The sequence below is a fragment of the Leptodactylus fuscus genome, chromosome 9, assembly GCF_031893055.1.
Source record: "Leptodactylus fuscus isolate aLepFus1 chromosome 9, aLepFus1.hap2, whole genome shotgun sequence".
In the NCBI taxonomy this organism is placed as follows: domain Eukaryota; kingdom Metazoa; phylum Chordata; class Amphibia; order Anura; family Leptodactylidae; genus Leptodactylus; species Leptodactylus fuscus.
Genome location: NC_134273.1, coordinates 68770993 through 68798055, shown reverse-complemented (window position 1 = coordinate 68798055; position 27063 = coordinate 68770993). Strand labels below are relative to the sequence as shown.

At 42.8% G+C, this 27063-nt stretch overlaps 1 protein-coding gene across 3 annotated transcripts in view; it reads right to left on the bottom strand.

The window, feature by feature from the left end:
* The window catches only part of LRRC8D (leucine rich repeat containing 8 VRAC subunit D), a 50381-nt gene extending 23813 nt beyond the window's left edge, over positions 1–26568 (bottom strand). Inside the window, exons 1-2 of one of the 3 annotated variants that reach the window (XM_075286547.1) lie at positions 26415–26568; positions 11706–11809 (exon numbers count right to left, since the gene is read on the bottom strand). The gene's annotated coding sequence lies outside the window, so the exon portion shown is untranslated. Of the gene's footprint in view, positions 1–11705; positions 11810–16463; positions 16695–26414 lie in introns of those variants that run through there. The other 2 variants (XM_075286548.1, XM_075286546.1) reach the window with 2 other exon arrangements.
* Between the last annotated feature and the right edge of the window lie 495 nt (positions 26569–27063).

Here is a 27063-nt window from a genome sequence, read left to right as displayed (position 1 = left end):
CTATCTTGCTCTGTGTCATCAGAGAACACATCAGAAGCCCCCATAGTGGTAAGTATATCACGGAAAGAACTTGCTTGACCCTCGGTTGCACCTTGGAATGCCATCTGAGTGCACTGCATTGTGCTGCAATCTCAGCCCCACATCAAATGGCATGGTCTTGTACATGGGCCCCAAGGAGACACTAGAAGAATTTGACTGGCTATTCTGGAGAGAATAGCTTAAAGGATGGAAAGCATAGCACAGGAATGGTTTAATCCAAAACCAGATTGACACTGGTAACAATCAATATAAAGGTTTTCTCCAAATTGACATAACTGGTAACAACCTCATAAGAGTGTTCTGTCTGTTTGTGAATTGAATTGATGGATTTAGAGTCTGATACATATGTATAGTAAATTTTAAGGTCAGAGGTCTTCCACAGTCAAAACACTCACAAGGTTCTTTCCCCTACCCAAGAATAGATTAAAGGGGGTTTCCAGGTTATGGATATCTGAGAACCTATTCTCAAGATAGGTCGTCAGTATCAGATTGATGAGATCTTACATATATTATGTCCACCATTCCAGCGTCTGCTGAGAACATTTTAAAATTTCCAAGGGGGTGCCAGATGGGACCCCACTCTTCTCATATTGAGAGATTAACGAAGATAAATGCAATAGAGTTGAAGCTTAATTTATGGGGAAAAACCTACTATACAAGTTTGCACATGTATTATGTGCTTTAAACAGTTTTTAGGAATAGTAGCAGCTTAGCAGGAGAGGGGTGTGTGGAGACACGGGACAAACATGACTGTGTGCATGTCGCTGGGCTGTGATGGAAAGCTGGAGGGAACATTATAAGGGGCATATTGTATGGAGGACGACTTGCATACAAGGAATGATAATTTCCCCCCAGTGCTTCCAAATGTCATATGCATAAATAAGATGATAGATTTGTATATTAGATAGTGACGAGCTGCTGTCATTCTTGTGGATTCTGCAATTAGAATATGCAAAGCAGTGGTATCTTTCTTTGAGTCTGCTATATAACTTTATTAAGTAGCAAAAACACTGAGAACAGCGTGACAACTATATTGTACTAAGAATAGGGTTATTTTTATTGGGTAGGCTTTATAATGGCCATCTCCCAAGGGTACAAGTTCAAATAAAAGGACTAAGCTTTTCTTTTAATTAAAAATGCAACAATCAGCTTTACACGAGCCAGGACTTCCTGCAGCACAGCCGGAGTTAAAAATAATGTAAAGGAAATTGAAACCACTTTGTAGAAGGCATATGAAAAGCGGGTTTAGAGCATTTTCACAAAAACATATCCCATCCACTGGCACAAAACTTAGATTTTGCATTTCTGAGATATAGTATATTTTATGTAATGATATAAAATAAGGTGTTTTAGCAAACCATCTTTTGCAGCTTAGGCTGAGGCTCTGCACGGTAGGAGTAGACTGAGCAGAAGATACAAGTGTAAGAATCTCATATAGATTTAGGATTCCTTTTGAAGCCATCCTTGGTTTTGGCTCAAAAAAATGCAGCAAAATCTGCAATTAAAAAAAAAGCTGTGTTTCTGCCACATTGGGCCCCACATTGCGGAAACGTGGCTTTTTTTGTTACAGATTTTGTTGCGGTTTTTTGAACCAAAGCCAAGAATGACTGAAAAAGGAACGTGAGATTATATATATATATATATATATATATATATATATATATATATATATATATATATATATTCTCTCTTCTACTCAATCCACTCTTGGCTTTGGCTCAAAAAAGCCGCAACAAAATCTGCAACAACAAAAAGCTGCGTTTCCGCAAAGTGGGGTCTTAGACTTAGAGAATGTATCCAGTTTGTAAGATTCATGGCCTATCCATCATTATTAGATACTGCTGCGTTGCGTCACTGAAGTCTATGGGGCAGTGCTGCAACACTTACATTCACTGATACAGTTTGCATGACGAGTAAGCAGTGCGCTTCTCCCATGCTCCCTTGGTACTGATGATGCAGGGGAGTCCCAGGTGTCGGATCAATTTTACAAACCAGACAACCCCTTTAACATGGAAGAGTTTAGAAACATTAGATAGATCGTGGTGATAAGACACAAAGTGGAACTTTTAGGCTAAAGCCACTCGCAGTGCGCCACAGCAAAAGACACTACTGGGAAACACTGCAGCGGAAAAATATTGTGGTTTTTCCTCTGCAGACTTTTTGCTTAAATTATTCCTCTACAGAAAACGCCAGCATCTTCGTAGGTGTAATTGACACGCGGCCATTTTCAAAAACGCAACGGTTTTTCAAATGGCAGCCTGTGGACGGCATATTTTTCTGCCATGTGTGGATGGGATTAGCCAGAATCAAAACTTAAAAAATAAATTTCAGATTACAATTGTTAGGTTTAGTTCCACCGATTCCGAAACAGTTGGAATATTTTCTCTAACCCCTATTTTTCCCAAGTAATCTTTTCTGTTAGGTGTTTTTTTTTTTTTTTAATGTAGATTGTAAGCCCCATATAGGCATCACAATGTACTTTTTTTTTACTAATAGTATGTCTTTGTAGAAAGGGAGGAAATCCACGCAAACACGGAGAGAACATACAACTCCTTGCAGATGTTGCTCCTGGCGGGATTCAAACCCAGGACTCCAGCGCTGTAAGGCTGCAGTGCTAACCACTGAGCCAACGTGTTGCCCCTTCTGTTAGTTTTAACACTGTCAGGTGGGTGGTCCTAGACTACCTTCTCTAGCCCAGGACCACCCAACTGACAGTGAAGAGCCTAGTTTGTATTATGGGTGTTGAAATTGACAGTACCAATTGTCTGGGAACGGTAGGGGCTAGAGAAAAGAATCCTTCTGTGCCGGAATCATTGGAACGGCATCGACTGAAGTATGTAAAAAGTTGGAGTTGGTGAGGGTTCCTCTTTAAGGTAAAATATATCACAATCCTGAGCTCACAGGAGGTTAAATTTGAATACACTCAAAAAACAATAGAAATCTAAAAGGTCCTTTTTGGTGCAGGGCCAAAGTACGCTAGGAAAATACTATTTATATCGCTGCTACTACTACACAAAGTAGATGAGTAATTTATAGACTTTTTCCACATTCTGTGGGAAGGTTTATCACAGTCACACATCAGCAGAAGATTTCAGGTGTGAAATTCGATTTGTGCTATTCAGTGTTTGCAAGTCTCAGCTAAAGTACAGATTCCATGTGCGACACCCGAAATAAGATATACATCGAAAATTTGAGAATAAGGAAACCTTTCACTGCATACTGTATAAAGGGATTTTCCTTGTGATATAACAGTATCGTTTTTATTACCTAAAATGATCATCTGTAAAAAATTACAATCTGCACCAATAATTTACATTAAATAAGAATGGTAACTTGGCAGGACACAGGTTAGAAATAGAGATGAGCGAGTAGTATTCGATCGTGTAGGTATTATAGAATACTACGGCATTCGAAATACTCGTACTCGTTCGAATACTATTGCTATTCGCAGTAAAGATTTGATTCAGAACCAGCATTGATTGGCCAAATTCTATACAGTGTATAACATTTGACCAATCAACGCTGGTTCTGCAGCAGGCTGGTCTTTGCTAGTCAGGAGAGCTGGCAGCTTGCATTTATGCGGGAGCTGACTTTTTCTCATAAGAATGCATGGATCAGCGTTGATTGGCCGAATGCTATACAGTGTACAGCATTCGGCCAATCAACGCTGGTTCTGCCGGAGGCTCGTCTGTGAGGAGGCGGAGTCTAAGATCGGACCACAGCAGTCTGCATTGTAGTCCGATCTTAGACTCCGCCTCCTCACAGACAAGCCTCTGGCAGAACCAGTGTTGATTGGCCGATCCCACATAATGCAAGCTGCCAGCTCTCCTAACTAGCAAAGACGAGCCTGCTGCAGAACCAGCGTTGATTGGCCCGAATGCTGTACACTGTATAGCATTCGGCCAATCAATGCTGGTTCTCCAGGATGAGTAAGTTCACATTAGCGCTTGCCTCCCGTCCGGAAGGAGTCCGCAGGAAGACCCCGCGAACTGAATATCAGCGCAACTGCAAGCGCTGTGCAGTTAAAGCGCATGGGCCTGTTATAGTCTATGGGGTCCGGGCGCTTTAACTGCACAGCGCTCCTCCTAAACACTCTCCTCCTGCTATACGTGGACTTGGTGACTCTCCTTTAGTCGAATAGTGGTTTCCCCTGAAACAAGCATTTTTTTCCCATAGACTGTAATAGGATTCGATCGAGTAGTCGAATATTGAGGCTCCACTCGAAACGAATATCGAATCTTGAATATTTCACTACTCGCTCATCTCTAGTTAGTAAGCAACATATGTACCGCACAGTGCATCAAACCCATAGCAAATCTCACCCTCTGTCATTGCCATCAGTGTCCTCATCTTACCCCTCGTATAACATTACTGCGCTGTTCTCTATAGGGCTGTACAGTAAGTAGATCCCTTGGCCCGATTCTAATGCCTTCATAAATGGCGGATAGCCATGGTCAGACAGAAGCAGTGAAGACCCTCTAAGGCTGGATTCACATTTGCGTTGGAATCTTCATAGGAATCTGCCTCAAATTGTCGGAGCAAAAAGTCAGTCGGAAACTGGGCAGACCTGGTTTTCCGCGGACCCCAACACTAGTGTGAACCGAGGACAAAAGAAGTGATTGAATTCCTAAGAAAGTAAATATGGAATAGACTATGTATCTTATAATTTTATAATATAACAATATAATGACTTTATTTTGAAGCCAGGGTCGGTGTATTTTTCCCAACTCTGGCCTAAACTCCATAGCCCTGGATGTCTGTGTATGTGACCTTAAACCTTTGTAAGACGTATGGTAGCCAGAACGATCAACATCTGTCACAACCTTGTAGGTCAACACATGTTTACAGTTCTCTTACGAAACCTCATGTGTTTATTAGACCGCTTAAGTAATCTTATTAACATTAAATAGGTCTCGTCTGACATGTGGGTTTGTGCACGGCACATTAACTATATATTGGCTGTACCTCTGTTATTCCTTCTCCATTAACAACTAGGTATCCCCAGTTAGGGAGATGTTCCTACATAGTCTGACTGTCCAGTCATAGCTGATATTGTACGGACAGTCCTCGCTGACAAGCGCAATGGTAACAACCTATTGTCCATTGTGGTTGTAAATACTCAGGAGGAATAATAGGAGGGACAGCACTAAACAGAGTTATAATTAAAGAGGCTTCAGAATGGATATTTTATAGGATACAAGCATTAATACACAGTCCAGTCATATTAATGTGACCAGCGCCTACTTTTGACGTCACGTTAAATAACCAATCAAAGAAGGCATCAGCCATGTGGGTGCACTCATCATTGTGGAAGGTGCAATGGATCAGCACAAGTATGCATCTATCCTTGCGGACCATGTTCACCCCTACATGCGAATTGTTTCTCCTCAGGATGATGGCATCTACCAGCAGGACAATGCGACGGGTCATAAAGCTCGCAGTGTACGTGCATGGTCCGAGGAGCACCAGGATGAGTTTACCGTACTCCCTTGGCCAGCAAATTCCCCGGACTTGAACCCAATCGAGAATCTATAGGACCACCTAGATCGGGTTGTTCGTGCCATGGATGCTCAACCGCGTAATCTAGCGCAGCTGCCCATGGCTCTGGAGTCGGCATGGCTCAACATCCCAGTGACATCATCACAACATCCCCTCTCTTCCTGCACGTCTCGCAGCGGTCCGCTCTGCCAAAGGGGGTTATTCTGGATTTTGACAGGTGGTCACATTAATGGGACTGGACTGTGTATAATGAGGGTTACCTAAAGTCTTATATCTACAGGGAAAGCTAAATCCAACTCCAACAATCAAAGGCATTATCCAACTTCATAAAAAAAAAAAAAAAAAAAATCAGAAAATAATTAACAAAAAAACAAAAAAAAAACAAAACAAACAATCCTATGCTCATCTCTCCAACCCCCTGGAAATGTAACCCAGAAGCTGTGGCGTTCCCTATGTTCTTTACCTACTAGAGCGGCTAGCCCACGCCTGCTGTAGCCATTCACTGTATATTTCACCAGTAACTAAGAATCAGATTTGTACGATTTCCATACATCTGATACATGGCTCGCTTGGAAGACAAGCCTCTGGCAGAAGAGTTTGTGGATATTCAGAAGCAATAGGATTCAGTCGACAGCCGTCTAATGTGAATGGCCGGCTTTGCACTGTGCTAGGAATGCCAACACGCCAGCCCACGTGCCTATCAGTCTGCTATAAAAGGGATCGGTCAAACGTAATCAGCTAAATATAATGATGGTACCCTAGAAGACGTTATTACAGGAAATACAGTAGCGTGATACGGAGATGTGTCATTGCAGGAAGCAGGATGCTGTAGGTGGATACCACCCTGAACCAGTATTAAATCAAACAAAAAGGATACGTCTAATATATATATATATATATATATATATATATATATATATATATATATATATTCCAGAGCGGCGCAGATTCTGCTGATGTAACAGCCCCTAAGAATATCTGGGCCGTCTGTGCTCTGAGGCAGCAGAGATCTTCTTAGGTCACGGAAGATTTCTCATAGAACCCTGCCTGCATGTGAGGCCCGTGCATGGAGACAGAAGTGTCAGACATATTTTACATCTACTGGCAAGCTGGCATTGTGCAAAACCTGTGTGTGCTTATGGGAACCACCCACACAGCAGATGGAACGGCACAGGAATGAATCTCATATGTCAGCACTTCATGTTGTTCCCTCCCGTGTGATAGAATATTAATGGAGAGTCTCTTATCTTTACCAGTCTTTATCCTTAGGACTATTATAAGACTGTGATGAGGCGGGCCCAGGTATACTTCTGTCTCAAAGTGTTCTGAAAGGATTTGCGTGAGGAATACAACCCCCCCCCCCCCCCCACACCAAATACCCTACTAGTGCCTAAGAAGGTTATATAGAGGGTCTGAACAAAGCCAGAACTAAGAGCTGTGTATAGGAACCTCTCCTGGTCAAGGAGAATTCATCAGTCCATGTATTATATGAACAACCGGTCATCTCAATGGCTATCCTGTAGTACAATGGCCACTGCATCCGAAAGGTCTGGTGGTGTCAAACTCGTGCACTCATACAGCTATAAACTGCATGGCTTTGTCTCTGGTCAAACAACGCCTCGTAAATCTTCTTTACACACACACTGGCGCAGATGAACTAAGCTATAAATCACTTTAATTCTAGTTTCATTCGTGCCATAGAACTGGCCAACATGCCGTGCACCTTATTTAGAATGGGCTTCAGACAACTGCCCCACAAGGGGGCAGCACATAAGTTGCAACAATGACCAAATTTACTATTGTGGTCAAGACTATACCCTGGCGTATACATGGAGCATCTTCGTTGCAACAAGGAAGATCTTTGGCACATCTTGGTGTATCTAGTTTAGGCTAAAATGTTGACATAGTGACAGATTTGAACCCAAATTAGATAGACCAAGATGTGCCAAAGATTTGCCTTGTTGCACCGAACATGCTCTGCGTTTATGCCAAGTGGGTATGGATTCTCAGAAAAAAGGTATTGTGGCTTAGATGCATAAAAATGTATTTAATATGTATTTATTGTGCTTCCTTGTATAGCGCCATCATATTCCGCAGCGCTTTATAGCTAACTATAGGAACTACAAAGTGGTATAAACCTAGAATAGACCGTGTAAAGCCGCACCAGATTTATCATCCAGCACCGGCCACGGTCAATCTGGAAGAATTTAAGACAGTCTAAACTGATTTAACATTGCCTAAAAATGACACAGGATCAGTAGCCGGTCTTACTATCTTTACTTGTCTTAAAATAAAAAAAAAAGTATTAAAAAAAGCTATGTGATATCCCACAAGCACACATAGTAGATGTCTCAGGCCTCGTTCACATCTCCATTTGTATTCTGTCTGGGGGAGTCCGCATGAGGACCCCCCGAACAGAATATCAAACGCATTTGTGAAAGCACACGGATCTCCATAGACTATAATGGGGTCCATGTGCTTGCCGTGAGATCTCCGCATGGAACATGAGGACAGGAAAGTTCTTCACATTCTACTTTCATGTCCGCATGTGCAGTGCATAGATCGTGCGGCAAGCACACGGACCTCATTATAGTCTATGGGGTCCCTGTGCTTTCACTGCACACTGCTTGCCGTTGCATTCAGTATTCCATTTGGGGGGTCCCCATGCAGACTCCCCCAACGGAATACCGAATGCAGATGTGAACCAAGGGTCATGAGCATTGTAATGGAGGGTCCTCTATGGCATGTAGGCATCATAGAGTGGTCTCTTGCTCCTGTAAATTTGTGGTGTCCATTTATTACACGTCTATAATGTCTACATGTTTGGCTTTCTGTAATATACCTCTGCTGTTGGGAATGTCTCATCTCTATGCGATCTCCCTGAGACATCCCAGTACACCTTAGTAGTACTACTGTACATATCCAGGTGTATTAGCTGACTCCTGGGAACCTGCTAGTAAAATTTACAGTAACTGTTTTTTTTTTTTTTTGTTTTTTTTTGGGGGGGGGGGGGTTGTGGACTAAAAAAGACACTTTTATACGTCTATCAATATAACACAAAGATGTAAGAAACCTCATGCCATAAATCCATTTAAGCTCTTCAGGATAGCAAAGCAGTGTGAAATGTTTAGGGTCATAAAGTTGGAAATAAAGAACGGTATTATTTATGTTTAATGTTAAATTCAGATCTTTCTAGTTAATAAAAAGAAAAGTGAGGACTCTTATCCCTCAACGTAACCACAGGAGTAAAGAAGAATACATATAGCTATATTGTTATACTGTGTATTTATGGTTTTATTACATGATAATCCATTTTAGGCCCCATTCACATCAGCGTTCGGGTTTGCATTTGATGAGTCCACTTGGGGACCCTCAAAACAGAAACCTAAACACATAGTAAAGCGGCTACCTGGGAAAACACGCAGACCTCATAGACTATAATGGGGTCCATGTGGTTTCCGTTTGGTGTCCGCACGAAACATGCAGAGAGAAAAATGCTGCTTGCTGGATTTGCACAGAAACCACATGAGCCCCATTATAGTCTATGGGTTCTGCATGTTTTCCCAGGGTATAGGTTTCCATTCAGGGGGTCCCCAAGCGGACTCTCCGACCAATCAGAGGCAGCCAGTGTCAGAGCTCCAAATCACACCGCGCTCCTGACAATACATGGGAGATGTCAGGAGAGCAGAATATCTTCCTTTGTGTACAGTGTATCAGAGACATTATAATAGCTAGTCTACATTAACATCAGGGAAAATAAAAGGTTAGAACCCACTTGGAGAACACGAACAAATTTAATATATGACCTTTGAGGGGACATCTCTTTTGAAGGGGGCGAACAAATTAAAATAAATAAAAAAGAAACACAAACAAAGAAAAACTTGATGAAAATATGTCATTATATCATGTTGTGCTTGGTAAATGCCCTCTCTCCGATGCAGAAATCTAGAATATAATTGATGTTGGCCGGTGTAGACGATGCAGTATAATTCGCACTGAACCAGGCGACACAAGAGTGGCCACATTACAATACAAACAACCTCCTCTCCGCATTCAGATTTGGAAGGGGGAGGCGAACGGCAGACAGCGCACCAAGGCTTAGCAAAGCAAACCGAAAAACTGAGCTCAAGGTCTCATGTGAACAATAACAGTGGCAGGAACCAATGATTGCATAATTTACATCTACAATATCAGAGCAATAGGGTCACATTGTATTAGGAAATTAGGTCTCATAGAATTTGAGAAGAATGGGAACCACTGAAACACAGCTCGTCTGGCAATATATTTTTGCCTGTACCGATTTAGATTAATATATATATATATATATATATATATATATATATATATATATATATATATATATTTTTTTTTTATTTGTGGTTCTACCTACTTCTAAATACACCTTGTTACAATGTCAAGACCCTGAATGACTCCACTTAAAGGGAACTTGTCATCTGATTTGGGGTCTCAAGATAAACTCGGGTAAACCCAATCCCATCCATCTTTTAGGTACTGAATTTTATTACTTTTAATCCATCCATTGGATATGACTCCTGGATCGTTTCCTGCAGTTTCTGGTGCCCGAGCACTGCTTCATTGACGTAGAGTACAGTGATCCTTGCTTCAGTGCACCAGAAGATTGCAGAGGGGAGCCGGGGATTCGTCTCCAGAGGATCGAATGCAAGAAACTCAATGACTGAGCAAAAGATGGAACTCAACTTACCAGGTAGCAGCATAAGAACATGTCACCCCAAATCTGGTGACAGGATTCCTATAAGGTGCTTCCATACTAACATTATCACAGTCTGTTGCTCTCCTCCATCATAGGATCAGGGCAACGGACTTTAACAGCAATAGAGTGACTGATGCAGGTGGAAAAAGATGATACAAACTTTCTTGTCATGTATTTGATATAAGAGTGAATGGGAATGGAGGCAGATGGAGGGGACTTCGTCTGAATCCATCACTCTACCACCGTTAAAGGGATCCTATCATTGAATACCCTTGTTTTCTGAATAACACATAGGAATAACCTTAAGAAATGCTATTCTTCTCCTATCTTTAGAAGTCTTCTCCGCGCTGCTGTTCGGTAGAAATCCAGGTTTTCGTCGGTATGCAAATGAGTTTTCTCGCAGCACTGGAGGCGTCCCCAATGCTGCGAAAGAAATCTCCAGCACTGCCTCCATCTTCTTCTGGAACCCCCTCTCCCCGTATCTTCTTGCGTCCTGGGTTTCAATCTTCTAGGTGTCAGGACTCGGGCAGAGCTGACTGCGCATGCCCAGGCCACAAGAAAATTGCCGCTTACACCAGCTTACTGTGTAAGCAGCCATTTTCTTGTGGCCCGGGTATGTGCAGTCGGCTCTGCCCAAGGCCTAGAAGATTGAAAGCCAGGACAAAAAAAAAAGACACAGAGAGACGGCGTTCCAGAAGAAGATGGAGGTGTTGATGGAGATTTCTCTCACAGCATTGGGGACGCCACCAGTGCTGTTGAGTGCTGAGGACTGCCCCCAGTGCTGCGAGAGAACTCATTTGCATACTGAAGAAAATCTGGATTTCTACCGAACGGCGGTACGGAGAAGACATCTAAAGATAGGAGAAGAATAGCCTTTCTGAAGTCCTATGTCAGATGAGAGCAATGCATTTCAAAAACTGTAATGTGAACACACCCTTAAAGATGACATGGAAGCTATCTGCCATGTCTGTTTCCTAGTATGCTATTCTGGAGCAACTTTATCTTGTATGCTTCCTTCTACCAATAAGATGATTGTTCACATATACTAACAAGTGAGCGCACATCTGAATATAGGACATGCCAGGAATACTTCCATATTCCATATACTGTACTTAAATTGCAGCGGCAATACTTTTCCAAACATTGCACAAATATAAAGTGCTCAAAAAAAAAAAAAGCCCAAAATGGCTGCATTCATCTAAAAAGTTTTAGCTATTAATCCTACGCCTACTAGAAATCGCTAAACTGTGTGTGGTCACTAAGCCGAAAATATTAGCAACTCTGCAAAATATCAGAAGAGCAGTAGATGGGATAACAGATTGGCGAGGAAGTAATAAACAAGAGTAATCCGAATGTTAAGAAACTATTTTAGTGGCTTAAGGATATAATAAGTTAATATAGTAATAATATGGTACTAAAAGAGTTAATAGATTACCTATGAGGACTCCAGGTTAAGCTGTTTGTCTGCTTGGTGTTCCTACAGTGACTTTATATATTTCCCATTCCTTTTGCAGCCATTCTTGACTTTGGCTCAAAAAACTGCAACAAAAAAAACGCAACATGGTTCTTTAGCCCTAAAATATCTATATGCAAATCCAAAAGACATTGTGGGTATTGTGCAAAGTCCACCATAACCACTGACACTGACAAAGCTCATACATTTTATTTTCAGAGCAAGATTGGCCTTGAAGGCCAAACAAGCTGTCACTGTTTGTTATGAGAGTCAGAAATAAAAAGTAGCTGCATAACACCGTACATCGATAATAGAGGTAAAGATCAGCAAGCAAAAACAGTAAAAAAAAAACATCCAATAGTTAGGAACTAAAAAGGAGAAATTAATCAGAAAAACAAGGCAGAAGGTCAAGAGTAGGGTTCAGACGATTTTGAGATTTCAAGATCGATTTTAAAATCCGATTTCCTATCATTTTCCAGCCGATCTCGATCGTGAAATTTGCTGGATCGCCGATCGGAATCCGATCTTTTCCGATCCTCAACCCTAGTCAATGCTTCTCTATGGGAAGAGTCACTTTTAGGGTTAAGCCGATCTTGAAATAACCTCCAATCTCAATCCCGCTGGAAAATTCAGCGCACTGTCGGCTTTCCAGCGGTATATAAAACTGCCTGTGCCCCAGGAGGTGAAAGGTCCTCTTTAAGATCTGGAATGACTTTGGAAAGCAGCTCAACAATTATTAGCAAGAACTGATGTTATTGGTTCTTAAATCTTCTAGGTAGCTAGTAACTGGTTAAAGCTTTAGACCTCTGTACCAGCTTATTTTCCCTGTTTTAGGACTATATATATTTTCAGATTTTTTTTCGTACACGTAGTGTTGAGGGCTATAACATTTTTTTCTTTGGGTTATTCAAATAATTTTTGTGTCTGCAAAATACATTAATGTTTTTCACATTTTTCATGTTTTTTTTTTCATAGCTTTCCTTCTTCATTATGGTAATTTTTATGTAGGTGACACTATTGTTGTGTCGCTGGAGTCGGGGCTAGAACATGTGATGTGGGTGTGGTAATGACATTTTCCTTTAACCCTTAAGGACAGGCCATTTTTCGTTTTTTGCATTTTCATGTTCACTCCCCACATTTCAAGACCCCTAACTTTTTCAATTTTCACACGATGGCTTATTGTTTGCAAAATAAACTGAATTGAAATAAATAAATTGAATTTTGTAATGGCACAATTCAACATGTTGTGCAATGTACTGAAAGCTGGAAAAAAAATTCTGAATGAGGTGCAATTTGAGAAAAAAAAATGCTTCTGTGCCAATTTCATGTGAGCTTAAAGGGATCCTATCATTCAAACACAATTTTTTCTCCCTAACACGTCAGAATAGCCTTAAGAAAGGCTATTCTTCTCCTCGTTGTCTTCTCTGCACCGCTGTTCGCCTGAAATCCCGGTTTTTGTCAATATGCAAATGAGTTCTGTCGCAGCATTGGGGGCATCCCCAATGCCGCGAGAGAACTTTCTCCAGCGCCGCCTCTATCCTCATCAGCAACGGCCTCTTTATTCTCTTCTTCCGGCGCGCGGTGGGTCAAATTTCAACGCATGCGCAAGTCGGCTCTGCCAGCGGGCCTCGGGCAGTGCCGACTTCACATGTGGGCAGCCATATTTTTTTTTTGTGACCACTTGCACAAGCAGGCACAGTACGCTCTGTACTCCATAGATCTACAGGAGCGTAGTGCACCTGCTCGCATAAGCGACAAAAAAAAATGTCCGCCCGCATGTGAAGTCGGCTCTGCCCGAGGCCCGCTGGCAGAGCCGACTTGTGCATGCGTTGAATATTGACCCACTGCGCGCCAGAAGAAGAGGATGAAGAGGCGTTGCTGACGAAGACGGAGGCGGCGCTGGAGAGAGTTCTCTTGCAGCATTGAGGACGCCCCCAGTGCTGTTTGAGCACTGGGGCCCGCCCCCAGTGCTGCAAGGGAACTCATTTGCATACCAAAAAAAACGGGATTTCAGGCAACCGGTGGCGCAGTGAAGACAACGAAAGGTAGGAGAAGAATAGCCTTTCTTAAAGCTATTCCAACGTGAATTTAAATGATAGGATCCCTTTAATTTTTACAGCATTCACCATGTGGTAAAAATGATATGGTTCCTGTATTCTGAGGTGATACCAAATTTATATAGTATTTGTAATGTTTTGATACCCTTTAAAAAATTGAAAAACTTTGCAAATTAGAAAAAAAACATTTGTGCCACCATATTGTGACACCTGTAACTTTCTCAGATTTACACGTCTGGAGATGGATCAGGCGCCTTTTATGCGGGATAAGATGACATTTTTATTGATACCATTTGGGGAAAGATCTGATAGTTTGATCATTTTTTTAATTCAATTTTTGACAGGAGGGAAAGTATTGAAAATACAATCGGCCCAATCGGGTACTAGAGCCTTCGCTCAACCGTACAATCTCTCCCAATAAACTCCTTTCACTCTAATACCGTAATCGCTTCCATAGATCATCGCTACATAAGGCTTCGTTCCATTTCAACAACTCCTTGGTGCGTTTTTGTTTGTCAATAAGTGTACTTCTATGAAGATAAAATGCCAGTACTGAGCAGCGCCTTGGAGATCTCATCATTTATTACATTAAAATTTCTGCTGAAACACTGCTCAGCCTGGAATTTTGTTTCTTTGGATTTTATTGATTTTAAACACAGAAATACAACAGAATGTGGGAAAAAATGAACAATAACACTGAATTAATAATGGCCCAGGATTTTAAAGTGACATTACAGTCTAATGCTTGGTATACCAGAGAGTAGCCGTATTTGCAGTTCCTGAATCCTTAAATGATTCAGGAATGCAAATGATGAAATGCAAAGGAAACTTAAATATACTTAACCCATAAGTACTATCATGGTGTCTATCATATACCACTACCATAGACATGTTATTACGATAGAAACCCTGATTGTACTTCAAGGGATCCTATCAGTCAGAAAATGGCCGCTTGCACAGTATTGTAAGTGGCCATTTTCTTGTGGCCTGTGGGCATGCGCAGTCTGCTCTGCCCAAGGCCCGAGGCCTAGAAGTTACAAGACATCACCGGAAGAAGAGGCTGAAGAAGAGGAGGCGGCGCTGGAGAGAGTTCTCTCTAAGCATTGGGGCAGCCCCCAGTGCTGTCTGAGCGCTGGGGCCCGCCCCCAGTGCTGCGAAAGAACTCCTTTACATACTGACAAGAATCGGGATTGTAGGAGAACGGTGGCGCGGAGAAGACGACGAAAGGTAGGAGATGAATAGCCTTTCTTAAGGCTATTCCGACGTGGTACATAGAAAAAAAATGTAACAGCGGCGTTTACGAGCACTCCCATTGAAGTGAATGGGAAGTGTTCGTCAGTCTGCCGTAACGCTGGCGAGTACAGCTGTGATACACACCCGGCGTTACTCCGTGTGAATGCCCCCTAAGGGTTACAGAGGGATTTTCACCACCACCACCAACTCTAGTCTGTTAACCCTATGTTTCCGATCTTCGTTTTTGACTCTTCCCCTTCCAAATCTCATAACTTTTTTCTATTTTTACATTCTCAAAGTTATATGTGGTCTTAGAATAGGGTGGATAAAGAAAAAGTGCATTTGTGCGACTTTCTTACATGCTTCATTTTTAGTGTGTTCACTCTACAACCAAAATGACATGTCAACAGTGTACTATGTTTCGGTACGATTCTGGGGATACCAAATTTATATGGTTTTATTTACATTTCAACCCCTTAACAAAAATCCAAAACTAGCCTCTGTCTGCGACTTTGTCTACATGTTGCTGGTGTCAATAATCCGCCTACATTCAGCAAATTACTGCCGGCGATGGTTTGCCTGCTCCGGCGTTTCAACAGCTCTCAAGCTGGCCTGCCACTGAACTTGTTCCTCGCGCCTTGCCTGTGATTACTCCAGCATCTCAGCAGCTCACTGGGACGCCATATAATGATCATATTGTTGGCGTTGATGATCCACCTGCTCCAGCATTTCGGTAGCTCTAAGAGCCGCTTGACGCCTAGCTTGTTGAATCCTCCTCAGCTCCGCTTGAGGAGAAGTCTGTTGACTTCTGGCTACCTTCATAGCTCTTGTTTTTTGAGAATTTTGTGACAAATTAGATTTTCTTTTTCCCGACATGTTTAAAATTGGGAAAGTGCCAATTTGGATTAAAGGGGTTTTCCCATCTCAGTGTGTCAGCACGCTGCCTAGAGTGTACTTGTCTTCCCCTCTCCTCCCTCTGGCTGAACAGAACACTTATGCAGATCAGATAATAAGAATGGACTCAGTGTTATCTATGTGTTTACATAGAGAGGTAACAGACCAGGTTTTATCAGCAAAGTACAATTAGCTGATGAAGATCAATTCATAACAGGCGTGAAGCCATATCATTTATATGGCTTAAAAAGTTAAAAAGTAAAAAGTAAAGTAAAAATTTATATGGCTTAAAAAGTAGCCTATGTGCTCATCGAGGTTACAGGCTATCTATGTGCTAAATTTCATCCAAAATGGTTCAGCCGCTTTTGCGTGATTGAGTAACAAACACACAAACTTTCATATTAGTAGGATTTATATGATCACATTGCTAAGAACAAGAAGTAGACTAAAGAATAACTACTATAGTGAACTGCCAGGCTAAACGCCATTAATAGCCAAGTAATACAGAAGAAGTACAGCTTATCCAATGACAATGACATACACTGGTAACACTGACCTTAGCAAGTGACTGCAACCACTTGACCAGCTGACGTCATAAAAGTACCCGTCACAACAACAGTTTTTAGTAACAGTCTGAGCTAAATGCCAGGTGTATAGAAATAGGAGAATGAATCAGCGCGATACTGCGCAGCAGCTGCTACCTTCTTAATATGAAGGTACCAGATATACATCTCATGACCGCACGCTGCATTAACACTTGCTGCAGCCTACTTTTCCTTATTGCATGCTAGTGGCGTAGATAGGGCAATAAATCCCCCCTCCCCCCACACTGTGTTTTTCTCACACACTGCAAATAGATATTGCTAGGTTAATGTGCAATCTAGATTTTGAGCCTTAGAGACTAATGCAAGTGATGGCAATCTATATAAAACTCATATATAAAAGAGGAAAATTAAATATTTAGATATGAACAGATTATACTGGTGAACTCTAACCTTGGCAGACCATGGTTTTCCAGATGGAATTAACTCTGTAGCGCTCGTAAACCCCTCAGCCCAACATTCAAACAACATTCCCCCTGTCACCAGGTCTGAGAACCCTAATAACATATTATGTAATAGGTGCTGTCAACCTATTTGTCAAAATCCGTACAACTGTTCCAAATATATAAGTCCTTTTTAGGGAGCATTCACACGGCGTAACGTCCCGCGAGATTTGGCACGTGTACGCCGCGTGACCCTTTGCGTGCCGTACACGCTCCCATTCATTTCAATGGGAGCGGGGAGCGTATGCGCCGCGCTAGTTTGCGGCCGTGCATTTATACACGGCCGCAAACTAGCGCGGCGCATACGCTCCCCGCTCCCATTGAAATGAATGGGAGCGTGTACGGCACGCAAAGGGTCACGCGGCGTACACGTGCCAAATCTCGCGGGACGTTACGCCGTGTGAATGCTCCCTTACTGTTGATGAACATTAGGGTAGCGGGGCTCACTATGCTGTAAGTCTTGCAGTTTACCATCGACTTGGCCAGTATACTCTAATTTGCATCAACAATATAAAGGGCTTATATCTTTGGAATGGCTGAATAGATTTGGATAAACAAAACATCAAAATGTTCCTTAACACTGATGTCAGTCATTGAGCTTTACGGATACAGTTACATAGTTATATAGTAGATGAGGTTGGATGACGACATCAGTCCATCAAGTCCAACCTATAACCCTACAGTCCCCTACAGTGATTATCCAGGGGAAGGCAAAAAAACCCCATGAGGCTCATGCCAATTGCCTCATTTCAGACTGGTCCTCTTCAAAAACACAGAGAGGACTTTTCGTCACCACCAAAAAGTTTAGATCTTTGCATCAGTTAATAGCTGCTGCCCCACCGATTCTGGCAACCAGTGTAAGGCCCGGCTGACATCTGTGTTCGGTTTCTGCTCGGGGAGTCTGCTTGAGGACCCCTCGATCGGAAACCTAATACACATAAACAAGCGTGTTAATCGAGAAACCCATGGACCCCATAGACTTTATCGGTTTCCACATGAAAAATGCGGAGAGAGAAGTGTTGCCTGCAGTACTTTTCTCTCCACATGATTCTTGCGGACACCGGACGGAAAACACATGGACCCCATTATAGTCTAGGACAGGGGTAGGGAACCTTCGGCTCTCCAGCTGCTGTGAAAATACAACTCCCAACATGCTCCATTCACTTCCATAGGAGTTCCAAGAACAGCAGAGCAAGTATGCATGCTGGGAGTTGTAGTTTTGCAACAGCTGGAGAGCCAAGGTTCCCTACCCCTGGTCTATGGGGTTCGTGTGCTTTTTTAGCTAACCACTTTTTAATGCATTGGGTATTCCGTTCAGTGAGTCCACTTGGGAATATCAAACAGAGATGTGAATCAGGCCTAAGAGTTGTTGGCCTACCAACCCCACAGGCCTTGACCGCTTGCCTGGATACAACTGTACGCTCTCTGCTTATAGTCTCCTCACACCCTGCTGTACTGTGAACCTTGGCCATACAATTATGATGAGTTTACTTTACATTCCAAAATGCAAGAACTGCACGACCCAAAACATTGTATAAGGAGCCACTTTAAAACCATGGCTTTTGTGATACCAAACAAAATAATAGGCGGGTATAAGGGTCTATATCTGAAATACAAGGTCAGCTAAAACACTTTGAGCAGTAAACCTATACTACAAGGTCACGAAAATAGGTCATTTAAATATTAACCTTGTAAGAAAAGGAGGTGCGACATTGTAACCCATGCATATAATCATTAGCCCTCTACAGAGGACCACACTAGGCGGTAAAGTAAGTTATAAAGTGCTGAAAACAACTTAGTCAGCGACCCGGTATACGGGAAAGGAGGCACTAGATAAAACATTTAGCTCCTAAGCATGCAGAAAGGTCACATCTTTTACAGGAACATAATTCAAGGTTTCGTCCCAGAATCTTCGCAACGGCACTTGTACAGATCAGCTGAGCACAGACATAATAAATGCTTTGTCAAGCCGCTGTGCCGTTTATAGTGCGCTAATAGTATCATTTATAAATCCGCCCTGCTATATTCTATATGATATAAAAAGAGGAAAAACGGGGCAGATTTATTAAGGTTCAGTTTGGGTCAGAATTTTCTGTAGTCAACACACTATAAAATATGGCATTTGTGCAAAGGACTATATTTAGGAAAAAAAAAAATCGCCCAGGGCTTCGGATTTCTAATCATTTATCAAAATATCAAATGTGAAACACATTTATCAGAGTCCAACCAGGCAGTTTTATAATCCAATGCCATATTTAAAGGGTAACGCCTCCACCAACTCAAGCACTCTGTAACCTTTAATAGGTATCGCGCCACGGATTCTGATTCTGTAAGCAATTTGTCTCTAGCCCCTACCATGCCTGAGCAATCAGTGCAGTTCTCCATAGTGCCCAATATGAAAAACAGACTGTCAAGTGGGCAGTATAAGGCAGAAGTAGACAAGGGGGTGGGGTTTTGAGTTCTTTAACACTGTCCAATTAGAGGCAAACAGTGCCAGGGCTCAGTGTTAGGCCTCCTTTTAGGCTCGGCCAAAGCACCACTGCTTGATAGTACATAGCTTAGTCACCAAAACTAACTGCAATGATTGTTCAAGTATGGTGGGGGCTCAAGAAAAAACAACCCTGCACCAAAACCAGTGGCGACTAGATGGTTAAATGGCGCAAAAATACATGAGCTGGTGGAGATGGTGAAAGGTCCTCTTTAACGAAAGGGAGTGCACCCTTTGTGATGAATCTGTCATGTACAGGAGATACCGGCCCACATTTGTACTACGTAATATCCTTAAATCTCCAGTAATCAGCCCAAAAATAGCCTAAATTTATTATGTGAAAAATTTACCCTGGGGTGGCCAGTTTGATAATTTGTTCATCCAGAATCCAACACATAGTCAAGTCACTGCTACAGCAAGGTACTCTAGGTTCACTCTTGTGTTAGGGGTCCACCATATTGATCTGTCGGAGGATCAGAACAATGGACAAAAGGATGGCTAAAATAGTGGACACATATGAAGCCTGACAGACTTTATTGACTATAATGGGGTCAACTGGGTGTCCATCGTTTTATAACTAAAAGCATTGGACAAATAATAAAAAATGTGCTGTCCTTCACTTACCGGAGCTCCCATTTTTGCAAATATAAAGAATTAAATATTTTGCTGAGTTTTCAAGATCTTTTCTAACCACCTGGTTATCTTCTTCTTCAGGAACAAAGAAACAGAAAGGGCCAGCGCACAAGAAGATAACCCGGCTACAATAAGGAAATTATGGCTTGAATTTTGACAAGTTCCAGACCACAGAAAGTTCCTGCCTTCATGGTTGTGAGCAAAAGGCAACTTATCAAGACAAAAGATGTCACCGCTAAAATGGCTGGAGACAATGTTTATCTGTACGAGTTTTTTAATTCATTATATTTGCAAAAATATTTCACTTTTAGGGTAAGTTTATACAGAAGTGGACACAGCATGTGAAATCCGCCACAGACATCTTCTCTCGCGCTCCCATCGCATCGGTCATTTTCCTGTGGCCTCTCCCATTCAGCCACAGGTAAACCTATGGACATGCACAGTCGGCGCTTTTAGACAAAGACACAATGCGAGCTAAAAAGAAGAGGCGGTCCGGAGAAGAAGACAGAGGTGTTGCTGGAGAATTTTCACGCAGCACTGGAGACGCCCCCAGTGCTGCGAGAAAACTTATTTACATAAGGAAGAAAGAAAATATTTCTCAGGAAAGGTGGCACGAATTAGAATAATAAAGGTAAGAGAAGCATAGGCTTTCTTAAGGCTATTCCTACGTGTACTTAGTTAAAAAAGGGTGTTCTAATGATAGAATCCCTTTAAGTGAAAAAATTTGCGCACCCTTTATTAAAAATAAAAAAATAAATAAACAAAAGGTTTGACAAGTCATTGTGACCCATCAAATGTTTTGATTGTTGGGATCTGGAGCAAGAGATCCCCACCGATCAGCTGAGTTCCTCTATGAACAGCTTATCAGAAGGTCTATAAATCGGATCTTTTCGCGCTCTGCGGGTGTTTTAGTGATCGGTGAGAGAATCCGCACCCGGACGCCTACACTAACATTTCACAATACCTTAGGTTTACCTTTAATCAATACAGACACTTAGGCAGCGGATTTATGGCCATCAAACATCTTCTGACCTTGAAACACCTTCCGAAGAGACTATGAAATAAGCATTAGTAAGGAACATTTTATGATCTGACATAACGCCTTAATTGTTCGGCCTCGTGGCAACATAATTCTTTCCATGCCTCTTCACACAGTGGACGACTATGTTTCTGTTTAGTAGTAGTAATGGGCTCATATCCATCCAAAACAGGACATGTATTCATGGATCTCAGAGCTACCATCGGTTTATTTTTCATAAAGAAAAGTGTAAAAATGGTAAAATAGAGGAAACCAGAGTAGTGGTACCTTCACAAAAACAAGGAGTTGTAACATGTCAATCTCCATCAGCGGGTAGTGATACTTGAAGTGTATATGGCCTAGGCCCGGTTCACATCTGCGTTCAGGCCATTCCATGTTTCGTGCGGAAACCACACGGACCCTATTATAGTCTATGGGGTCCACGGGTTTCCTTTAGGTAACCGTTTTTTAATGCGTATAGGTTTCCGTTCAGGGGGTCCTCATGCGTACTCCCCGAACAGAAACCAGGGTCTAAGAGTATGCCAAATACAGAGCAGTGTTCTAACCTATTGGCACTTTACCTATGTGACATAATGCCAACAATAAGTCAATAAGTTTTCCCAGTTTTTTGTGGTAAAATTAGGGGGGGGTTGGCTTATATTCGGGTTGGCTTATACTTGAGTATATACAGTACTTTTTTCTCAGCTGCTTTCAGTTTCAAAACACTGGACATCTGATGGATCTCATTATAGGGAATAAGGTCGGCCGGGCTCCGTGTGTAACTGCTATTTTAGTAGTCCAGCCCTCGGTTGTCCTGGTCACCCAACAAAAAAAAATTGCTATATATCTTTTTTAGGCTGGAGCCCCACATTGTGGACACGCAGCTTTTTTTGTTGCAGATTTTGTTGCGGTTTTTTGAGCCAAAGCCAAGAATGGATTGAACAGAAGGGTGAAATATGACAGCTTCCTATATACTGTATATCCCATTCCTTATGTAGCCATTCTTGGCTTTGGCTCAAAAAACTGCAACAAAATCTGCAACATAAGAAGCAGCGTTTCTGCAATGTGGGGCCCTGGCCTATTATATGATACATGTATTATCCTACAAATACTCAGCTGTAGTTTATTTGGGTAATATAGGGAGACAATGGCGTCAAGTGTTACACAATAAACCCTATGGGCGGCTTCAGCCGTTTCCAGATGGAAGTGAAAATCTCACATCACAGGTTTTTTACTTTTTGGGTTCTTTTAACCATTTAATTTTCTGGGACTTTTACAGTGATAGGCTGAACAAGCTTCCAATCAGCCTCCGGCACACAAGTGACTGTGCCTGGCCTAGCAGGTTAATATAATTTACTTGAATGGGACTGAGCTGTGGTTGAGATGTAGACAGACACTAAAAAGAGGTCACAGCATTTCCCAACTGCCATAGTCCCTTCAATCAGCTACTCAGTTGGGGTCCAGCACCCCCCCAATCTCATACTGATGAAGTATCCAAAAGATAGACCGTCATCATAAAAAGTCCTGGGATACCGCCTCAAAACACTAAAAGATAAAATGTAACAACTAAACCAAAAGCATGTAATTAGCTTCCCCGAATTCTGCAGCCTATTCCCTGAATACCAAGCACCAAGGCCGGCTTCACATCTGCGTTTGGTATTCCATTCGGGGAGTCCGGTTGGGCGAATGGCGAGCTTATGAAAGCACAAGGACCCATAGACTATAATGGGGTCCATGTGTTTTCCACGTGGTCTCCGCACGAGTCATGAGGAAACCCACGGACTCCATTGTAGTCTATGGGGGTCTGTGTGCTTTCCTAAGCTCACCACTTGTCATTGCATTTGGTATTCTGTTTGGTGGGTCCCCAAGCGGACTCTCCGAAAGGACTACTGAACGCAGATGTGAACTAGACCTTTGCTTGATATCGCAGCGATATTCTTTAGAATGGGGCTGAGCTGCTGCTATACCATGTGACCAATGAACGTGACATTATTAGCAGAGCAGCGCTCATGAGTGCCACAGTTTCTTCAAACAGTTGTTATTTATTTATTTTTTTAAGTTTTGCTAAAACATGGCTGAGCAACACCTTAGAAGGGACAGTCTGCTCTGGTTACTTTATCTCCGCACATCCTATTAGGGCATATGGAAGTAATATAAGAGGTCATCTAATCGCACAGGTCTTAATTAGAGATGAGCGAGTAGTGAAATATTCGAGATTCGATATTCGTTTCGAGTATAGCCTCAATATTCGACAACTCGATCGAATATTGAATCCCATTATAGTCTATGGGAAAAAATGCTCGTTTCAGGGGAAACCACTATTCAACTAAAGGAGAGTCACCAAGTCCACGAGTAGCAGGAGGAGAGTGTTTAGGAGGAGCGCTGTGCAGTTAAAGCACACAGACCCCATTATAGTCTATGGGGTCCGTGTGCTTTAACTGCACAGTGCTTGCAGTTGCGCTGATATTCCGTTCGGGGGGGGGGGGGGGGGTCCTCCTGCGGACTCCTTCCGAACGGGAGGAAGGCGCTAATGTGAACTGGCCCTTACTCATCCTGCAGAACCAGCATTGATTGGCCGAATGCTATACACTGTATAGCATTTGGCAAATCAACGCTGGTTCTGCTGCAGGTTCGTCCTTGCTAGTCGGGAGAGCTGGCAGCTTGCTGTTACGAGGGAGCTGACTTTTTCTCATAGGAATGCATTGACCAGCTGAATGCTGTACACTGGCCAATCAACGCTGGTCAATGCATTCCTATGAGAAAAAGTAAGCTCCCTCGTAACAGCAAGCTGCCAGCTCTCCCGACTAGCAAGGACGAGCCTGCCGCAGAACCAGCATTGATTTGCCGAATGCTATACACTGTATAGCAATCAGCAAATCAATGCCTATCTAATACCTACTCGATTGAATACTACTCGCTCATCTCTAGTCTTAATCTGGAGGACTGATACATTACAAGGACTAATATAAAGAAATCAATACATTCTCATAAAATGCATTGAAATTATATAAACATATGAAATAATTATATATATATATATATATATATATATACATACACACTAATAGTAGTGAAATAAATAATACTAATAAACCTAGTCACTTCCATAGCTGAAACCTGACTGACCTCACAGGAGTAACAGGCCTTAACCCAAGGATGCTGCAGCAGCCACTTTCTTACAAGGAACCTCACACAAGGCCGATTACTTGCAGAAAATTCAGTTCTATTCATCTGAATGGGATTGTTTCAGCAGTAAGCACATGGAGTTCTTAGTTGCACATTCGAGACAATGTTCTACCTCACAATCCTTCCAAAAACACAGCCCCAATCTGCCATTTTTTTTTCATAATGCTCAAACTAAGAAGTGTTCTGCCCAAATTTGCGGAAACCGTGACCCATGGCCTTATGCCCATTAACCCTGTTGTACGAGGATAAACACTTGTGTGAACTATATGAGAAACCTGGGAGTCATCTTTCTGTCGCGGATTCTGTAGGGAATTTTTGGAGTAAGTTCCTGAGGAAGAAGACCAACTCAAAATCCTCTTCAAAACATACCCTTAAGTGGTCTGATGTCTGGAGCTGAGGAATGACAAGGCGCAGACAAGAAAATACACCCTGAAATGTAATAACCTGGAAGAAATCTCCATATACTTCCCGAACAGTTACGCTCAAGTAATCCAAAGCAAGAAAGCGCAAGCAATATAAACCCTTTGTCTTCCAGATGTTACAGCTTAAATCCTATAACTAGTAAATTGACATCAATAATATATAACAACGACTCATTCCGTATACTAAATATGAGGAGCAAAGTTTGTGAATTCTGTAATATAAAGAGAAACATGAATCAGCCTTCCTGTATTTACCTAGATACGCACATTTGGTTAGGCTATGATCACAGCTGAATCAGAATCCGGCTAAAATTGAGGATGAAAAATTTACGCAAGTCCAAGTTTTTGGAGAGAAAAAATGAGATGCCCAACAGTTCCCATTGTGGTAAACAGGGTCCTTTGTTATCTGTTCATTAGTCAAATCTGTCTCGTTAATCCGTTCTTCTGGATCTCCGATGGACTAGAAGAACAGATTAAACGGCGCAGACGTGGACGCCCTCTTATACGGAAGAGCTGGCGCACAGACATGGCAGAACACAGCTCTGCACCTTTATAGCTGCCAATGTGGACATGGACCCCTCAAATGTGGTCGCCAAGTCTCCGGGTTATAATTCGGTATAGATGCTTCAATTCACCCCTTGCAGAGAAGTAACATCCCTCCCCATCCTTGAAATCAGCAAAAAGCCAAGTTATAATGATGGCGCTGGTATGTATGCCCACGCCTGGGCAGGTACCCACATAAGTATATCAAGAAGTGACGGCTCAGGACCAGGCATAAGTAATAGCTGCTACTACTGCTGACAGACATGTCTATGGGAGGGACGGGCATGATAAATGTGTATACTACTCCCTGGGATACTGCAAATCACATGTAGTAATGGACCCCTGACGGCCCCCCGGACCAGCTGGGGCGGAAATGAAGGATCACTATTATTTATTTCTCCCTCTTATATAGCGCCAACCTATAAGCCTGGTATAAGACCAGTATACAGATGACATGTGCCATATCTATCGCACACCCACCACCCTTCACCAGATTCAGTCATCACGGCTGATGCGACATATTGATCGATGTCACAATACGGGGTTTTATCTGCGTCCCCGACATTTATCTACAGCTCGGAGATATCCTTCACCTTACTGACCCATCACAGCCCCACCATGAACAGGCAGATCTCCGATTTCTTTAGCCTTGACATCCCAATTTCCGAATCCATTATGGGAGGACCATGTAGTAGTGTCTCATTTCAAGGGATCAGGTCGCACAAGGTAACTAGTGCGGCAGATTTTGGGTACAGGATGTAGATCGGTGACAGGCAATGACTGGATTGGGAGTTTTGAGGAGCAGATATGGGCACGCATTGTGCAAAAAATATCATAGTATCATCCAGTCCTGCAGATACAAGTCCAGAAGTCCGTACATACCAGGACATAGTCAGCGCCATACACCAGTGATAGCAATGGCACTCAGAGAACCGGTCTGTACCGGACCACAGCTACCTGTCAGCAGACACCATCGCCTCCCGGGCTCCAAATGGGTCAAATAGGATCTGTCATTTGTAATGCCATGCACTGAGGCGACATGTTGTATTCTCCAGCCAGCAGTATACACAAAGCTCACTGTATACAGTGCTAGGCATGCAGCCCTGCTGACAATACAACCCCCCAGGCTATGAATGGGTTAAGAGGATTATGGACAGACTGCTCCTTCTCACCTGAGCTGAGGGCGCGCTCCCTTCCCCCACCGCGGCGGGCAGGTGTCTCCTTCCCTCAGTCACAGGCTCCGGGCACAGGGCGGCATGAGGAGCCCACGAGAGCCGCTCACACATAGACACGGCCGGCTGTGTGTGTGTGCTGAGCTGCGGCTGCTTCCTGGAGGCTGCGAGTGACTGAGAGAGGCAGCTCGGCCAGGACGGGAGGAGGAGGAGGCGGGGAGACATTGCATAACAACCTCCTCGCCATTTGTCATCAGCATCTCGGGGGCTGCTGCTGCCCTGTGTCACCCTGCTGCAGCCCTGGCAGGTGGACGGAGGATGGCGGCCTGGGTGCCTGCCTGCCATTACACATCCTCACAGTCAGACAGCACATGGAGGCATCACATAGTGACTGACACCTGACCATTCATACTCATCTCTGACTGAAGTCAGCTAATATGTCTGCTAGAGATGGGATGTGCTGGTCAGGATTACTGCCCTCACCTCAGGAGTGGGACATAGCTGGCTGCGGGCTGAGACAGTCCGTGAGGTCCCATATCGGACATTCACACTTGCGCCAATGTCCAGGAAAAACATCTTGGGGACTGCTAAAAACCAATTTATTTCAATGGGTTTATATAGTAAACCGCGGTGTCCATAGGCAGCCTCT